This window comes from Sturnus vulgaris, chromosome 22 (genome assembly GCF_052056855.1).
Source record: "Sturnus vulgaris isolate bStuVul1 chromosome 22, bStuVul1.hap1, whole genome shotgun sequence".
In the NCBI taxonomy this organism is placed as follows: Eukaryota; Metazoa; Chordata; class Aves; order Passeriformes; family Sturnidae; genus Sturnus; species Sturnus vulgaris.
The window spans coordinates 9,281,086-9,296,557 of NC_142264.1; the positions used below are offsets into that span (position 1 = coordinate 9,281,086).

General features: G+C 52.2%; 1 long non-coding RNA gene across 5 annotated transcripts; it reads right to left on the reverse strand.

Annotated features, from left to right (window-relative positions):
- Nucleotides 1-7,353: 7,353 nt before the first annotated feature.
- Nucleotides 7,354-14,618, reverse strand: LOC148221447 (uncharacterized). Of its 5 annotated transcripts, none has more exons than XR_015808076.1 (3): nucleotides 14,248-14,618; nucleotides 13,519-13,781; nucleotides 7,354-9,232 (listed from the first exon to the last, which is right to left on the reverse strand). It is a non-coding gene; the product is annotated as an uncharacterized LOC148221447 (long non-coding RNA). The 5 variants fall into 5 exon arrangements; XR_015808075.1 differs by having other exon boundaries at nucleotides 7,354-9,235; nucleotides 13,519-13,742; nucleotides 14,248-14,612; XR_015808074.1 differs by having other exon boundaries at nucleotides 7,354-9,235; nucleotides 13,519-13,815; nucleotides 14,248-14,612.
- Between the last annotated feature and the right edge of the window lie 854 nt (nucleotides 14,619-15,472).

Below are 15,472 nucleotides of genomic sequence, written 5' to 3' on the forward strand. Positions count from 1 at the left end.
AAATTCCCGATGTTTCCTGGGCAGGAAGGGTTGTGGGAAAACCAGGGAATGTGCAGAAGGAAGTTTGCACTCATAACTTTCGGCTGAAACGCTGAGCTGTGGCTGTAGGATCTGTTCCTAATCCCCTAACAGCATTGATAATCTGGATTAACCAAGGAATGGTGTGGTCATGCTTCTTACAGGCACCCAAATCAATCTCAGAAAGGCATAAGGAAATCACCTTAAAACACTACAAGCTTAAAACCATTTACCTCTAAGTGAGTATTAGAATATTGGGACCATATTCCCAAAAGTTCCTTTAAATCAAACATGTTTGGAATGGAAGGATTTTACTGGAGTTACAGAATGCTGAGTAACTCCTCAAACTAAGAGACAAGAGGGTTTGGAGGGTGCTTAGTTTAGGTTTTGGGTTTAAATGAGCTACCACTGCTTGCAGGACTATAGATTGTTATCCTTGTTATTTACCATGCCTGGGAACAATTCTGGGTTTCACAGCTGCCTGTCCCGAGGGAATCTCTAATGAACAGTTAGCTCAGAATAAAAAGGTGAATGTTGACCAGTACCAAAATCATTGGAGTTATGCTCCCTGGTGGAATAAAAAGGGATTATCCTGAATCAGTTCCATTTCTTGCTCAGCTGAATGTTGAAATATGAGGCTTCATCTGTTTGCTGGGCACTTTGGCAAATGTGGGCACAGGGACAGAAACTTTTCCCACAGATATATAGCAATATTCTCTTATTTATGCATCAAATCCCTAATCCAAAAGCATTTCCTTCGCTAAGTAGGAGCCCAGATCCAAGGTGCAGTTTGCTGGTAACAGGATTTATCCAACAAGAGTGTTCTGACAGCAGGGAGCAACACCTTTCCTCTGAGCTCGCTGGGTGCATGAGAGACACAAATTCAATTAAGCTTCACAGCAACCCCAGTGAGGCAGGCAGGTGGGGATTAATTAGGAATTAATTAGTACAGAGAAGCCAAGTTCGAAAACAAATCTGTCAGTCACTTCTGCCCTGCCCTTGATACCAGGTTCTAGGATAAACAGGTTATTTGTAGGGTTATGTTAGAGCAGACCCCAAACCCAAAATGGGGTACTGGGAACAAAAACCTTGATGAAAATCCCAAGAATTGCCCAGCTCCTCTTGGGAGATGCAGAATTTCTTCCTCCCACCCTCTCATAGCAGTTCTCACTGCAGCATTTTCCAGAAGCCCAGAGCAAATCCAGGTCTCTGTCCAGGCCTGGCTTTGCTGTTGCAAAAAGCAAATCCCAGTTCTCAGTGCAGGTTTTCCATTGAAAGAGGCAAGATGGAAAAGGGAAGGACAATTCAGACCAATCTGAGGAGTGGAGAAGTGGAATGTGGATCCTATGTCATGCTCACAGGTTGAGTTTACAGCAAATCCTAAAAATAAACCCCAACTTCCAAGCTGCTGCCTTACCTAGGGAGCATTTCCTCTCTCTGTCTCCTGTTCTAGTCCTCATTTAATTTCCTTCTTTCCCCATGTTTGGATCACTACAGCATGAGCTGCTCTGGGTGGCCAAGGGACAGCCAGGGGTCTGGACATGGGTTATTTTCCCCTGTGTTTGGGTGCTGGATTCAGACCCACACGAGCCCTGCTCTTGATGGAAGAGAAAAAACACAAGATATTCACAGGCAGGAGATTTATGGCAATTTTCACTGGATTTCCTCATGATTTGTGACTGTAGCTGTAAATTCTTTCCCTACTTGCACACAACGAAGTCTGAGTCTTCAGCAGAGTAAAAAGTCCCACATTTGGGAGACCCAGCCACCAGCACAGGCAGGACAGGTGCCTGGTCAGAGCCAGGGAGTCCCTGCCCACAGGAACAACCCCTCAGTGGCACTGGAGGAACAGGGAGAAACCCCCACATCCTGCAGTGCTGCTCCCAGGAGATCAGGGACAGAGCAGGAGGGGGAAGCTCAAGGTCTGGATCTCCACCAGCTGCCCCATGAGATGTCCCAGGAATGTCTGGGCTTGCTCTTGAGCTTTTTCACACTCAGACAGGGCCCAGCATGTGTGAAATGAGACAGCAAAGCTCCTCAGAGCTGTCATCAGCAAACAAAAATCAGGGGATCTGGGAGGGTGATGCCAGGGTGAGCATCGTGCTGAATGTTTCAATGCAAGAAGTGGCAAGACATGGCCAGGACTCCACCAGGAGCTCACAGCAGACAGGAGAAAGCACCAGGAACACATTGATCATCTGCAGGAGGTCTTCCAAAGATCCCTGATCCTCAGGATCTGTGGCCAAAAGCTGGGTGCTGTGTTCTGCCCCCACAGGACACCTGGCAGGTGCAAGGGGCCCGATCTTGCTTTTCCCATGGAAATACACGACCCTGTGGGAGTCAGTGTCAAACCTGCTGTGCTCAGCTTGACATCCCAGAATGACAGAATCCCCTGAGCTGGAGGGACCCACAGGATCACCCAGCCCAGCTCCTGTCCCTGCCCAGACCCCCCAACAATCCCAGCCTGTCCATCCCTGGCAGCGCTGTCCAAACGCTCCTGGAGCTCTGGCAGCCTCGGGGCCGTGCCCATTCCCTGGGGAGCCTGGGCAGTGCCCAGCACCCTCTGGGGGAAGAACCTTGCCCTGAGCTCCAGCCTGAGCCTGCCCTGGCCCAGCTCCAGCCGTTCCCTGGCTCCTGTCCCTGTCCCAGAGCAGAGATCAGTGCCTGCCCCTCCTCTTCCTCTCATTTTTTGGGGAAATGGTGACTGTGATGAGTCTCCCCTCAGTGTTCTCTTCTCCAGCTCTCAGCTGCTCCTCACAGAGTTCCCCTCAGGGCCCTTCACCATCTTCATTGCCCTCCTTTGGACACTCTCTGATGGCTCAGCATCTTTATTACAATATTTTAATATCTTTTGTATCTTGTGGTGCCCCAGGCTGCTCCCAGCACAGCAGGTGAGGCCACCCTACCCCAAAGCACAACAATTGTGCCACAAAGGAAAGAGAAAGAGCTGCACAGGAAATGTTCACCAGCACTCAGTGCTGAAGGAGGATGATGAAACACTGATGCTATTCCAGCTGGGCTCCAGAAGTGTCTGCACCAGCAGCTGGGGAGGCTGGCAGGGGGCACAGCATCCTCCCAGGCTGCTGCTCCCATTGAGGGCAATTATAACCCCGAGGTGAGCCAGGCTGTGCCAGGCTCCTGCTGGCAGCAGGGCAGTGGGTGAGGAATGAGGTTGGCAGGGGCCTGGCTGTCCCTTTGTGGGAAGCAGAATTCCAGCCCATTCACCAGCTGTGAAACACCTCCCTGGCCACTTGTCAGCCTGACATTCATCTGTGGCTGATCCTGAAATCACACTGTGATTGTGTTTAAGCACTTGGATTTACACCCTGGCTCCTGTGCCCATTGCTGCTCACCCTGGCTCTGGGCTGGGACCATGGCCCATCCCAGCACCTCCCCAAAGTCCTCAGGGCCACTGTGGGATAAAGGCTCTGTGTAGTGATGCTCTCAGCCTGCCCTGCACCACATCCCAAGGGATCAGGGACAGATCCATGGGTGGAAACAGCCTAAGGGCATTTGAACTCTGATGTGTTTTCAGCAGAGGCACCTTTGCTCTCTCCTGGTTTGGTCAGCCAGAGATGCCCAAAATGAACCTGCCCCTTCCTTGTGCTCCCTGCCATGGTGGCAGAATGTGCCTTGAACAGCTCAGGAGGTGCTGGGAACCACTTTGTCCTCAGCAGGGTTCCTTAAGCCTGGCACTTCCTCAGTGGCATCTCCTCAGTGTGGTCTTTAACCCCCATTTGGGTAAATTTGGGAGTCTAACCCCGACCTCAGGGAATGCTGATTATTATTTGCTGAGGACAGTGGCTCCTAACACAGGCAGGGCTATGGCAGCCTTTAACCCTTTACTTTCCTCTGACTTTCACTGCCTGTCCCAAAATCGAGGGCTTTTTGATAATGTTTTGTTGCTGCCTTCTGGCACCATCATCCACAAGGCTGCAGAATCCCACCCCACAGCAGAGAGCTGGCAACCAGTGGGTCCTTTCCTTTCTACCCAAAACTGTGACAGCAACCAGCTCAGGGTGACAACAATCCCCAAGGTCATGGGCTTTATTTTCCCCCTCAGTAACCATAGCCTGGCTTCAGTGCCTACTCTGTAGAAATCAAGCTTTAATATATGCAATAATTCCTTCATGAAAGAGGCAGAGGAGATCTGTACTCTGAGTGAGAGGAAGAATTTTGAGTGGTAAGATGAAAACACCTAGGAATTACTACAGAACTTGAAATGAGATTTAACTTAACAAGGCAAAGCAGAAAAGAAAAGTTACTTTTTGTTTAACTTGAAGAGGAATCAAACAAACCATCAGCCACAAACTTGCCTGAAGAGCAGAGGTAGAAATTCTCCATCCCTGGAAGTGTCCAAGGCCAGGCTGGACAGGGCTTGGAGCAGCCTGGGACAGTAAAAGGTGTCCTTGCCCACGGCAGGGGTGGAACAGGAGCTTTAAGGTCTTTTCCAACCCAAACCAGTCTGGGATTCTATGATTTTTTAATCAGAGCTAATCTGGATGTGGAGGAATCAGGACCCACCATCCAAACCTCCAGCTCTGAGCAAGACAGAGACTTTCTCCCCTTTGTGTAAAAAACCCTTCACCTGTTGCAGCCTTTACAAACCCCAACAGCTTTGGGGTGACACCCATGGAAAGCTTTGCCTTTAGAAATAATTCCTTTAGGGCAGGGTGTGAATAAAGCACCACACAGGGCCCCAGGGGACACTTACCCTGTTCTCCCACGAGGGCCAGGCCGTGGTGCAGCACTGGCAGAGCAGCAGGAGCTCCTTCAGACTCCCCAGGCAAGGAGGGATGGGCAGGAGGAGCTCTAGGGCCCCTGGCTGTGCAGTGGATGGGAGATTTCAGCAGTGAAACCCCAGCAGCTGGATTACCAAAACAGCTGGATTTTGCTCAAAATCCCCCGAAAGCAGGAGCCTCTGGGCCTGGAGATGCCGTGGGTTGAGCCCAGTTGAGGATGGAGGTGAAGGGGTTTGCTCTCAGCAGGGTCCAGCCACAGCAGGAGCCATGGAGGGGAGCAGAGCTCAGCAGGGCTGGGCTGACATCACCTCCCAAACTGCAGCAGGGCCAGGTGAGCTGGGCAGTCAGGGCTGCCAGGTACTGCAGACACCCAAAAACGTGAGCAGCTGTGAGCTCGAGGGCAGAATTTGACACCAACAGGGGGTTGCAGCTCCCTGGCCTGACCTCAGCTGCAGCACTAAATCCAGCAGGTGTGGGTGAGGTCTGGCTCAGTACAAGCTGCAGAGGGGTGGGCATGCAGAGATGTGTCTCCAGGTCACACCAAATGCTCCAAACAAGCCCCAGATGGTAGGTCAGAAAATGGGAACTTCTGAAAATGTCTTCCTAGGCAAAAGGAAATCCCAAGAGGGCTTTGCTGAGATGTTCAGAAGATGATCTCCAGTGTGTGGACTCCAGCAGATCCAAGCCCAACCTGTGAAACTGCCTCCACCTTCACTGACACCAATTCTTTGCTCTGCAAGGCAGGACACATCCACAGCTGAGGTTAAAAGCCCAGAGAGTGAAATCCCCATGCTCCATCCCAATGAACTCCTTGGGAGCTGATGGAAACAGTTCCTGCAGGAAGGTTAATCCATGGATGGTCCAAACCTGATGATTTAAAGCCTCCCTGAGCTCTCCTGTGAGCAGCTCCAGGGTGACTGGGGCTTTCACTGACTCACTGTGAAAGGGCTGCAAACTGAAATTCAAGCTAAAAAGGAAGTTTATGACAAAAGTGGTTTAGGGTGCAGCCCACAGAGTCTATTTCGAGCAGAGCCAACAGCCCCCACAGCCTCGTGCCCCAGCTGAAGCCACAAGAGGTGACTTCCCCCTGCTCCCCTCAGGGAGCATCCATAAAGTGCTGGTTCTTGGGGGTTTTGGGATATTTTGGGGTATGTGTCTTCTTTTGGACCAAATAGCCCAGCTCAGTGCAGTGGCTGTGCTGGTTTTGGGTCAGAGGCACTGCTGGCTCATGAGAGGGATTCTTGGGAATTCCTGTCCAGAGGCGTTGCTTATTGTCTTGGTTTGAAAGCCAGGTGTCTACCAAGGAAGGCAGGAGCCTCTTTTTTTTTTTTTTTAATGGAGAATGTAAACCTCCTCCCTCCAAATTATTATAATTTTTATATTAAGGGGCTCTCAGGCAAAGATATAGGAATAGGAATAACAGTTCTTTACTAGGAAAATTAAAACAGAAATCCAGTATTACAGAGAACAAACCCAAACATGGCCAGAGTGAGAATCCAAGGTGCCCCCGTCAGTCAGTCAGGGTTGGTGCAGTCCCATTCCATGGTGGCTGCATCCTCCTGCAGTGACAGATGTGGTTCTGCTGGAGCAGGGCTCCTGCACAAGGTGCAGTTTTCCTCCAAAGCTGCAGGGATGATGTGCAAGGCTCTGGTTTTCCTCTGGGATGCAGTGGGAAAAGGCTGCTCTGCTGTTCCAAATCTCCCCTTTGATCTGGGTAGGAAATGCTCGGCTCCTGCCCTGGCTGGAGCATCTCCCAATGGGATGATGGAATTTGATCAGCCCTGCCCTGGGACTGCATGGCCATGAACAGGAGAGATCTCCTGGAGGGAGGATGGGCTGTGGGCAAGATAAAGAACACTGCAACAGCTGGGTGAACAGCTGGAACATGAACAGAGGAGATCTCCCCCAGAGATCAGGATCACTGCCATAGCTGCTTTAACAGATGGGGACAGAATCCAGACTTTTGGGCACAGCAGCCCAAGACACTTGTGTGTTATGATGTCACAGCACAGCCTTTCCTTGCTGAGGAGTCATCCCCTCTCCTGCAGGAGGAAATGTGTGTCCAGGGCTGCTGAGGGGTGCAGAGCCAGACCCACAGCCCTCAGGGGGCTGCAGGTACACACAGGTGCCCACTGGCCACCCTGGGCTGTGTCCTCCTCACCCTGGACCATTGGTCAGCCCAAATGCCAGGGGGAAGGTGAGTCCTTACAGGGTCTGGACCCAGCTCTGGGTTTCACCCTTCCCTCAGGTCTCTCACACCACTGCAGACTGGTGGATCCCAAACTCTTCACCATCACCAGCTCCTACCCCAGGGTACATTCCTTGGACAGGACTTCCTCCAACAGAGCTGCAGAGTGACCTGGATATTAAAAAACCCAAACCAAACCTACAACCATCTGAAACCAGACTCTGGTTGGCAGTCCTGGGTTCCTCTGCATAAAGGATGAGAACATGAACATTTGTGCTACGAATTCAGCTTTTATCCATACTGGATCACCATGAGATTCCAGCCAACACCTTCACTGGGTCCCAGGCTGGGAAAGCCAAAACCAGCAGAGAGACACAAGAGCTGAAAGAAAGCAGACAGTCTGAATTCTGTGTATGTAAAAGAGTTTATTGGAGTAAACAATATTATATTTACAGGGATAAATCCAGCATGGGATCATCAGGGCAAGGCAGTCCTGGCCCTTCACTCTTCCTTAAAGGTGCATCTCTCTGTCCCTGCTCAGTCTGTCTGTCCTGCTGAGGCTGGGAGCCCAGTGTGGTCCCTGGGGCCAGCCTTACCCTGCCTCACTGCAGCAATTAATTCAAACCCTTTTTCCACAGCCAGAGCTCCCAAACTCACTGAGGCTCTGACAGAAGAACGGGGAGAACAACCCTCAAACACACTCAACTCCAGGGAAGCAAACTCCCCCAGCACACAGAAACACTTCCTGGATGTTTTCCCTCCTGACATCTCTGTCTGTTGCTGTCACTTGTACCTGCATGGATCGGGACAGGGGAACAGCCCCAGTGTCCCAGAGCTGAGGCACAATTTTATAGAGTTTATGCTTTGAAATGTGCAGGAACTGTTACCAGCTACTTCTGCCTCCTTTTTCAAAACCATCTCAACACAAGGCATGAACTTGAAGGTAGAAACTTCATCTCCTCTAGGTGAAAGCAGAGATTTACATGCAAGTTACTGATCCAGCCTGCCTGGGAGAGAGGATTGGGAACTTGCAGCCCTGGGTGACTGAACAAACACAGCATCAACCATCAGGAACGATTTGCAAACAACTGAGCAGCAGACAAATGTGCAAACGTATCGGTGGCTACTTCTGGGTAATGAATGCATAATCTATTCCCACTCCCCTTCCTATCTGCGTCTGGATAATGTGTCTGGGAGCCTGAGTCAGGCTCACAAATGGCTGGCAACGAGCAGAACAGGCTGTGTTTGAGCCAAACATTATGTTCAACAAATAAGGAGCAGTTTTGCCATGGGCAGCTGCTGTTAGAGCCCAGTGTCAGAATCCCTCCCATGCTCCACAATTCCCATCCTGCCCACAACAGCTCTGTGGGCTGCAGGATGCACAACTGACTTTTGCCTCTAAAATCTAAACAGCAGAGTCTAAAAGAGCATGATTGTATTCCTTCCCCACCTCTCTGCTCATTAGAAGGTGGCTCTTACATTTATTTGCCTCAGCTGCTGGGAAGGCTCCAAAAATGCTAATTACAAGGCCATTGCAGTAAATTGCATTTGCTGACATAAATCTGAGTCACTGGCTCAGGGCATTTTCCCTTCTCTTCCCTGGAGCAACTCATTTAACAAAGGTGAGGAAAAGCAGGAAAAAATTGGCAGGCTCTTAGTGCATGAGACTTAACAGGGAGCCAGCATTCCCAAAGTGCCGTGACTTCTGGGGGAGGCAACTCCTCCTGGCAGTGGTGACAAACTGGACCCTGAAGGTTTTCCAGTCATTTTGGGAAATGCTGCTGACTGGCCATGGAGTTCTGGAGCAGGAGGAGAGGAACCTGAAACCACTGCCCTGCAGCAGCAAATTCCATTTTCCCCCTGGGAAATCTTCTCTCCACCCACTCAGCCTTTGGGGAAGAAGACAGAAAAGTCACTTTATGGTGTTGGGTGGCAAAAGCCTCGTCCCAGTTTGGGCTATCCCACTGCTCCATGGTGCCTCCTCCCCAGGCAGGGATGAATTCCCAGAGGGAAGGGCTCATTCCCTCTCAGCCATGGAAAGCTGCAGGATGCAGATCCCTGGAGGATGCTCTCCGTGTGGGAGGTGCTGCAAACCCTGAGGGGTGGCTGCCTCTGTCCCAGCAGTGTCCCTGGGCTCCCAGCAGTGTCCCCAGGCTCCCAGCAAGTCCCTGCTCAGGCTTTCCGGATGATCCTTCCCGCTTTCCTCCAGTCCCGGTACCTCTCCCTGCGCACGGAGTGCACCAGGGGCCTGCAGAAGCTGGAGGGGGCTGATCTGCTGCTGCTGCTGCTGAGGAACAAAGCAAGAACAAAGCAAGACATCGTCAGTGCCGTGGGACAGGGCTGGGGCACATCTGCACCCAGTGCAGGCTCCTAAAAGGACAGGGAATTTTGGTTCACCACCACTGTTGCCGAGGGATCAAGTGCGGGATCCTGCTGCAGCCCCTGGTGCTCAGGGTGGGCAGAGAATCAGGGCTGAGCCTCTCCTGTGCCCCTGATGGGTGATGGGAACCTTCCCTGCACCTGGAAAGAGCTGCTGAACTACGGGTGCAGCTCAGAACCCCCTAAATAGAGCCCCATAAACCCCATAAATTCCCTAAACAGAACCCCATAAGCCCCATAAACAGAACCCCATTATTTGAGCAGTTTTCCTTCAAACAACGAAACCAAACAATGTGCACTCCTGGCACTTCTTTGGGATTTTTGCCACCCTGGGTTCTCTCAGGGGGTGATCCTGGAGGTGAACCAACATTCCATGAACCCAGCCCACCACAATTCACCACACCCCATGCAGAGATGGCCGGGACAGTGTCACAGAGCTGGCTCAGCTGCAGGAGCAGTGGGATTGTGTTCACCTGGAGCTCCTCTGGGATAACTGAACACTCAGACCCCCTTACCCTGGGCATTTCTCCCCTCCCTGGGCACTGGGTCCAGGCTTTCCTTTCCTCCCTCCTGGTTAACACCTTCCCTCCCCATTTTCACATCTAGCAGACAAGCACCTTGTGCTGCCAGTGCAGAGGGTGATGTGGGCACAGCAGTGTCTGTAGGAATTTGGGGTGGCATTCACTCGGGCCACAGCCCCCCCATTCCTGCAAAAAGGGCTGTCCATGGTGATCTCTGGTGATCAGAAACTTCTCCTCTTTCTAGATCCTGCTCAGTCACTTGTCCTGTCATCCCCAGTGGCTTCATCAATAAGCATTGTCCAGAGGAGCCCACGGAGCTGCTCCAAGGCTGGAGCCCCTCTGCTCTGGAGCCAGGCTGGGAGAGCTGGGGGTGCTCACCTGGAGAGGAGAAGGATCCAGGGAGAGCTCAGAGCCCCTGCCAGGGCCTAAAGGGGCTCCAGGAGAGCTGGAGAGGGACTGGGGACAAGGGATGGAGGGACAGGACACAGGGAATGGCTCCCAGTGCCAGAGGGCAGGGCTGGATGGGATATTGGGCAGGAATTGTTCCCTGGCAGGGTGGGCAGGCCCTGGCACAGGGTGCCCAGAGCAGCTGTGGCTGCCCCTGGATCCCTGGCAGTGCCCAAGGCCAGGCTGGACATTGGAGCAGCCTGGGACAGTGACCCTGGGGTCAGTGAAATGATCTTTACAGCCCCTTCCAATCCAGCCCAGCCCAGGGTTCTGTGCTGGATCCCCCGTGCCCACAGCCCTGGAGGAAAGGCAGCAGGGACACGGGGCTGTGCCAGGAGACGCTGATGAATGGAGCAGGGGCGGGGGAGCCGCCAGCCACTCCAGGAGCGGAGGAAGAGCTGTGGAAAAGCTGTGAATGTGAGAAAAAGCTGCCTCACAACAGAGCCTGTTACTATTCAACAACCACAAAAGGAGGAAGAGCCCTGAAATCTGCCTGGGCTGAGGCTACAGTCGAGAGAGAGCACCCTCCTGTCCTAATTGCTACTTAGCTCGCTGCTTTATAACTGAATTTCCTAATTGGTTTTCATGTTAATTACCTCTCCGAGGCTGGGAGGTGGCACTCAGGGGCAGTGGCAGGAGATGGAGCCTCACCTCCCCAGCTGGCCCAGCTCCAGGCTGTGCAGGGAACCTGAGCCCTCACATCCAGCCCAGCCAAGGAGCTCTGCCCTGCTCTTTCCTCAGGGTTAAACTCTTACAGGAAGGTTTTGGGTGGCTGCCTTGGCAGTGTCTGAAAATCCATCCTAAAATCCTATAACCCTTGAGTCCCAGATCACACCAGCCCCTCGCTGTCATTCCTCCTGGAGATGGCACCAGCCCTGCCAAGGCTGCACTGTCACTGTCACTGTCACCAGGGCTGGGCTGGGTGTCCCAGGTGCTGTTCTCACTCTGGAGCAGGTTCTGTGCTGGTCCTGGCCCGGTGCAGGGCTTGAGGAAGCTTTTTCCCACTGCTGAGCCACAGCTTGAAGTCCATGGACAGCCAGGCTACAGCTGTGGCAGCTGTTTCTGGGCCCAGGGCCAAACTGAAGGATGAACATCTGGCTCCAGCTGTGCTCTCTGGGCACTGGAAACCTCGTGGGCTCATCAGTGAAGAGCACCTCAGCATTACTGCAGCAGGGGTGTGTGAGCCCAGGCTACACCAGAACCAGGGAGTCCATATGGGACAGTCCTGTGGTAACAGAGACTGGTAGCACTGTGGATTTAATTAGCATATGCAGTTTAATAACCAAAATGCCTTAACAAGAGCAAACAAAGCTTTGAAAATTACAAGAAAATTAGATCAAGACTGGCAACAGGAAAAAAGATTTCACTAAGTAGAAATGTAAAGTTTGTCAGTGTGATGTTTAACCCAATAAATACAGTAGAAAATTCCTAGCCTTCCTAAAAATGGTATATAAGCATCTGCAGCTCACAGCAAATTTGGATTCTGATCACAAATCAGTAATCCCCGTCTCTCTCTCATTGTCAATAGTCCTAATTCCAGTAAAAGGATCCCAATTCGTCCTGAAATTCTCCAGTTCTCTGGGTCACAGAGCTTCACCTGTTTATGGTGCAATCTGTGAATTATCCAGGTGATCCACACAGACCTGGTGGCTCTGCTTTCCCAAGCTGGGGCAGCTGGAGGAGCAGCAGGAGCAGGGCAGTGACAGCAGGGCAGTGACAGCAGGGTGGGCTGCACACCCAGCTCCAGGATGTAGAGCCCAGATCATCCAGCTTGGTCCCACATCCCAAAATGAGGCTGGGTGAGGTGGCAGCTCTTGGGGATTTTCGGTTTTGATGGGGTACCTAATTGCCTTTAAAAACCCCCAGTCTTGCAACATTATTCTGGCTGCTGGATGCAAGTTGTTTGGTGGCTTCCAGTAAACCCAATAACTGCATTCGGATTTCTCTCTGGCCTCAGGGTGCCCCAGAGCTCAGGGCAAGTTGTGTCCCAATTCCTCCCTGCACTCTGCCGTGGAGGCAGCGAGGAAATCTGCCCGTGACCTCGATCAGAACCCAGCCAGCCCCATCCCTTTCAAGCTATTTCTGTGCTGTCTCCACCCGTGGCAGTGTTCCCAGTGCTGATCATTTCACTTGCACAAGGTGCAGCTGAGCTCTGCTGGTCAGGAATTCCAGCCCAGGGAATGTTTTCCTGAACTGTGCATGAAGGGGCTGGGAGCTGTTGATTTCCAGTGAGCCATGGGTGCATCCTCACAGCTCTGCTTTCTCTTGGGGGTTTGATGGATGGAGACACCTCTGGGGGGTGTTTGTGCAGCACCAGGCACAGCAGGGCTGCAATTGCAGATGGGAGTGATGCACATCAGAGGATTAGGATAAGGACTGAGCTGAGAGCTCTGTGCACTCGAGCTGCAGCAGTCAGACCTGGAGCAAACTGGGTCACAGGCACGTTATTAGGTCCAAAGCTCTGAGGGGTTGGTGTGCCACGGCCTGAGATCTGGCAGGAGGTGGATTTTGGGGTGTGATTCCCTAATCACAGGGCTGATAAGGAATATCTGATGTCCAGATATTCTTCCTGATAAGACCCCATCCAAGCTGACCACGACCCCAAACACTGTTACATGTGAATGTTTGCAGGAACAGATCTGAATTTTAAAGATATGCAGCATTTTTCATTAATTACCCTTATTTCTCCAGTTCATTTTTGTTGTTAGGCAGAAAACAAGGGATTGGTGTAGTGGGCACAGCCCAGGGAGTGGGAGGAGACGGAGAGATAGTGGAGATGATAGTGCCATGCACGGTAGTGATTTAACATGAAATACTCTGATTGCAGGCAGCCTCTGGAGGTTTGTGCCTCATTGATGAATATCATGCATGAAGTGTAGCTCCTTGTGCTACCCACATTTTTCTCTTCCAGGTCTGGTGATCGGGAACCCGAGTCACAGCAAATATGCTGAGTTACAGCACATTTCCACAGAAAAAAAATCTCAAAAAAACCCCAGGCAAATGACAGGCTTTATCTGCAAGTGTGTCGAATGCACGGGATGCTCAGACAATGCAGGCTCGAAGGATTAACAGACCTTAATCCCCCCGCAGTGCATTAATGCCCAGCAGATGAGACAGACACAGACACATCTATAAGGACGTGTGGGTGCACACAAAAACAATCCTCCCCATCAAAAAATCCCCGAGCTCTGCCCCTCTGGGGACAGAACAGGCAGCAACTCACCTGGAGGACCACACTGGACCCGCCTGCTTCTTTGGCTTGGCCATCTGCTTCTGGTACTCCATCCAGCCACTCACCAGCTCGTGCAGGATCATCACGTAGAGGAGGAAAATGAGAATCCTGGGATCCATTCGTGGCACCTCGGGGTCCGCCCCATTGGGTACAGGTGACATTGGCCCGGGGGGCTGCGGGCAGGGCTCGGGAGCCGCAGGGATGCGAGGGCTGTGCTGGAGAGCGGGCTGGGCTCTGAGCACAGCGAGTCAGCGCTGGAGAAATCCCGGGGGGATCAGAGCCCGGTGCCTGTGGAGCAGCACAGCCACAGCCACAGCCACAGCCACAGCCACAGCCACAGCCACAGCCACAGCTCCCGCCGCTCCTCCCGAGGGCTGGGTCACATCCCCAGCCCCCCGTGCCCCTCCGGCTGTGCCGGCATCAATTCCGCACCGGAGCTGCCCAGCCCGGGCTGGCACAGCAGCCGCCCCTCTCGGCCGTGGCTGCCGTGCCCGAGCACCGGCGCAGGCAGGGAGCAGTGTCTGGCTGCCAGGAATAAATCAAACCCCTCCGTCAGCCACTGGGGATTCTCCGAGCCGGCTCTTCCCAGCGCCTCAGGATCTGGGGCTGCACCGAGCCAATCTTGTTCAGCAGTGCTATTGGGTATTTTGCAGCTGAGAGTGTTTTTCTCCTGCTGTTTTGTCACTCTCTTATTTTGTTTTCCTCGCTATTACCCCTTACCTGAATCTTCAGCTGCTGTTTTCCCAGTGTGAGGCTGTGACAGGCTCCAGGTGTACAGGAAAGCTGTGGTCACAGCATCCAGACTTCCCAAAGCACAGCTGCTCTCCAGCCCCTCACCTCCTTCTGTTTAGAGTGGAGGATCCAGCTGAGATCTGGTTGTGCCACCAGAGCACAGAATCCCAGAGTGGTTTGGGTTGGAACAGACCTTAAAACTCATCTTGTTCAACCCCTGTGATGGGCAGGGACCCCTCCCACTGTCCCAGGCTGCTCCAAGCCCCAATGTCCAACCTGGCCTTGGGCACTGCCAGGGATCCAGGGGCAGCCACAGCTGCTCTGGGCACCCTGTGCCAGGATCTGAACACCCTGAGGTGCCCTCAGCCTCTCCCTTTTTCCTCCATGGGCACAATGCAATACTTGTTCCTGGAATTTCTAGCAGGATAAAAGCACAAAGTGTCTTGCTATGACACCTGTTTGAACCAAAAAAAACCCCAAAACAAAACAAAAAATTCCCCTCCAAGAATTGTTTTTAAAACCATCTTACTCAAAATTCACATTCTTCTAGTGCAATATTTCCATAAGTGAAATAATAAGCCTTCAATAGCTATTTATGATTATCCAGAACCAAACCTGTGCCAGCTGCAGGAACGGGGACCCAGAGACCCCCAGGATCCTCCGTCCCACAGCTCCTCCACAGACAGGGAGAGCTGGGCTTGGGTTCCACACTGGGCAGTGCAATTCAGGTGTGACAAACACATCACAACCCTCCCACCCTAAACTCACCCCGGGGCAGCTGCTTCCACCTAACCCAGCCTCCCTTACCCACCCGAGGGCAAAAACTCAGAAACTTTTACCCTTTGCTGTGTAAATGCAGACAAGTGTGCAGCAACTAGGGCTTTGATAATTTTCTATTAAGTGCCAATTTAATACACAATTTAATGTATATTAGAGAATGCTAATTCCACGATTGATCTGCATGTGAAATAAACCCAAGGGCAGCATCATTGCCCCAGACAAAGGTGCCCTCCAAGTGCTGTGTGACTCCCTCAGGCAGCTCGTGAGGATCCCAGAAGTGCTGAGTAACTGAACTGGGAGAAGAGCTCGTGGAGAGGAGTGAGCAAGTGAATGAAAGCAGCCAGGACTGGAGGTGTTCTAGCAGCTCTGAAAATGGGAATATTTGAGGTTCTCCATGAAAGGATAGTGGAGCTGTTCCCATGGCAACAGAGAG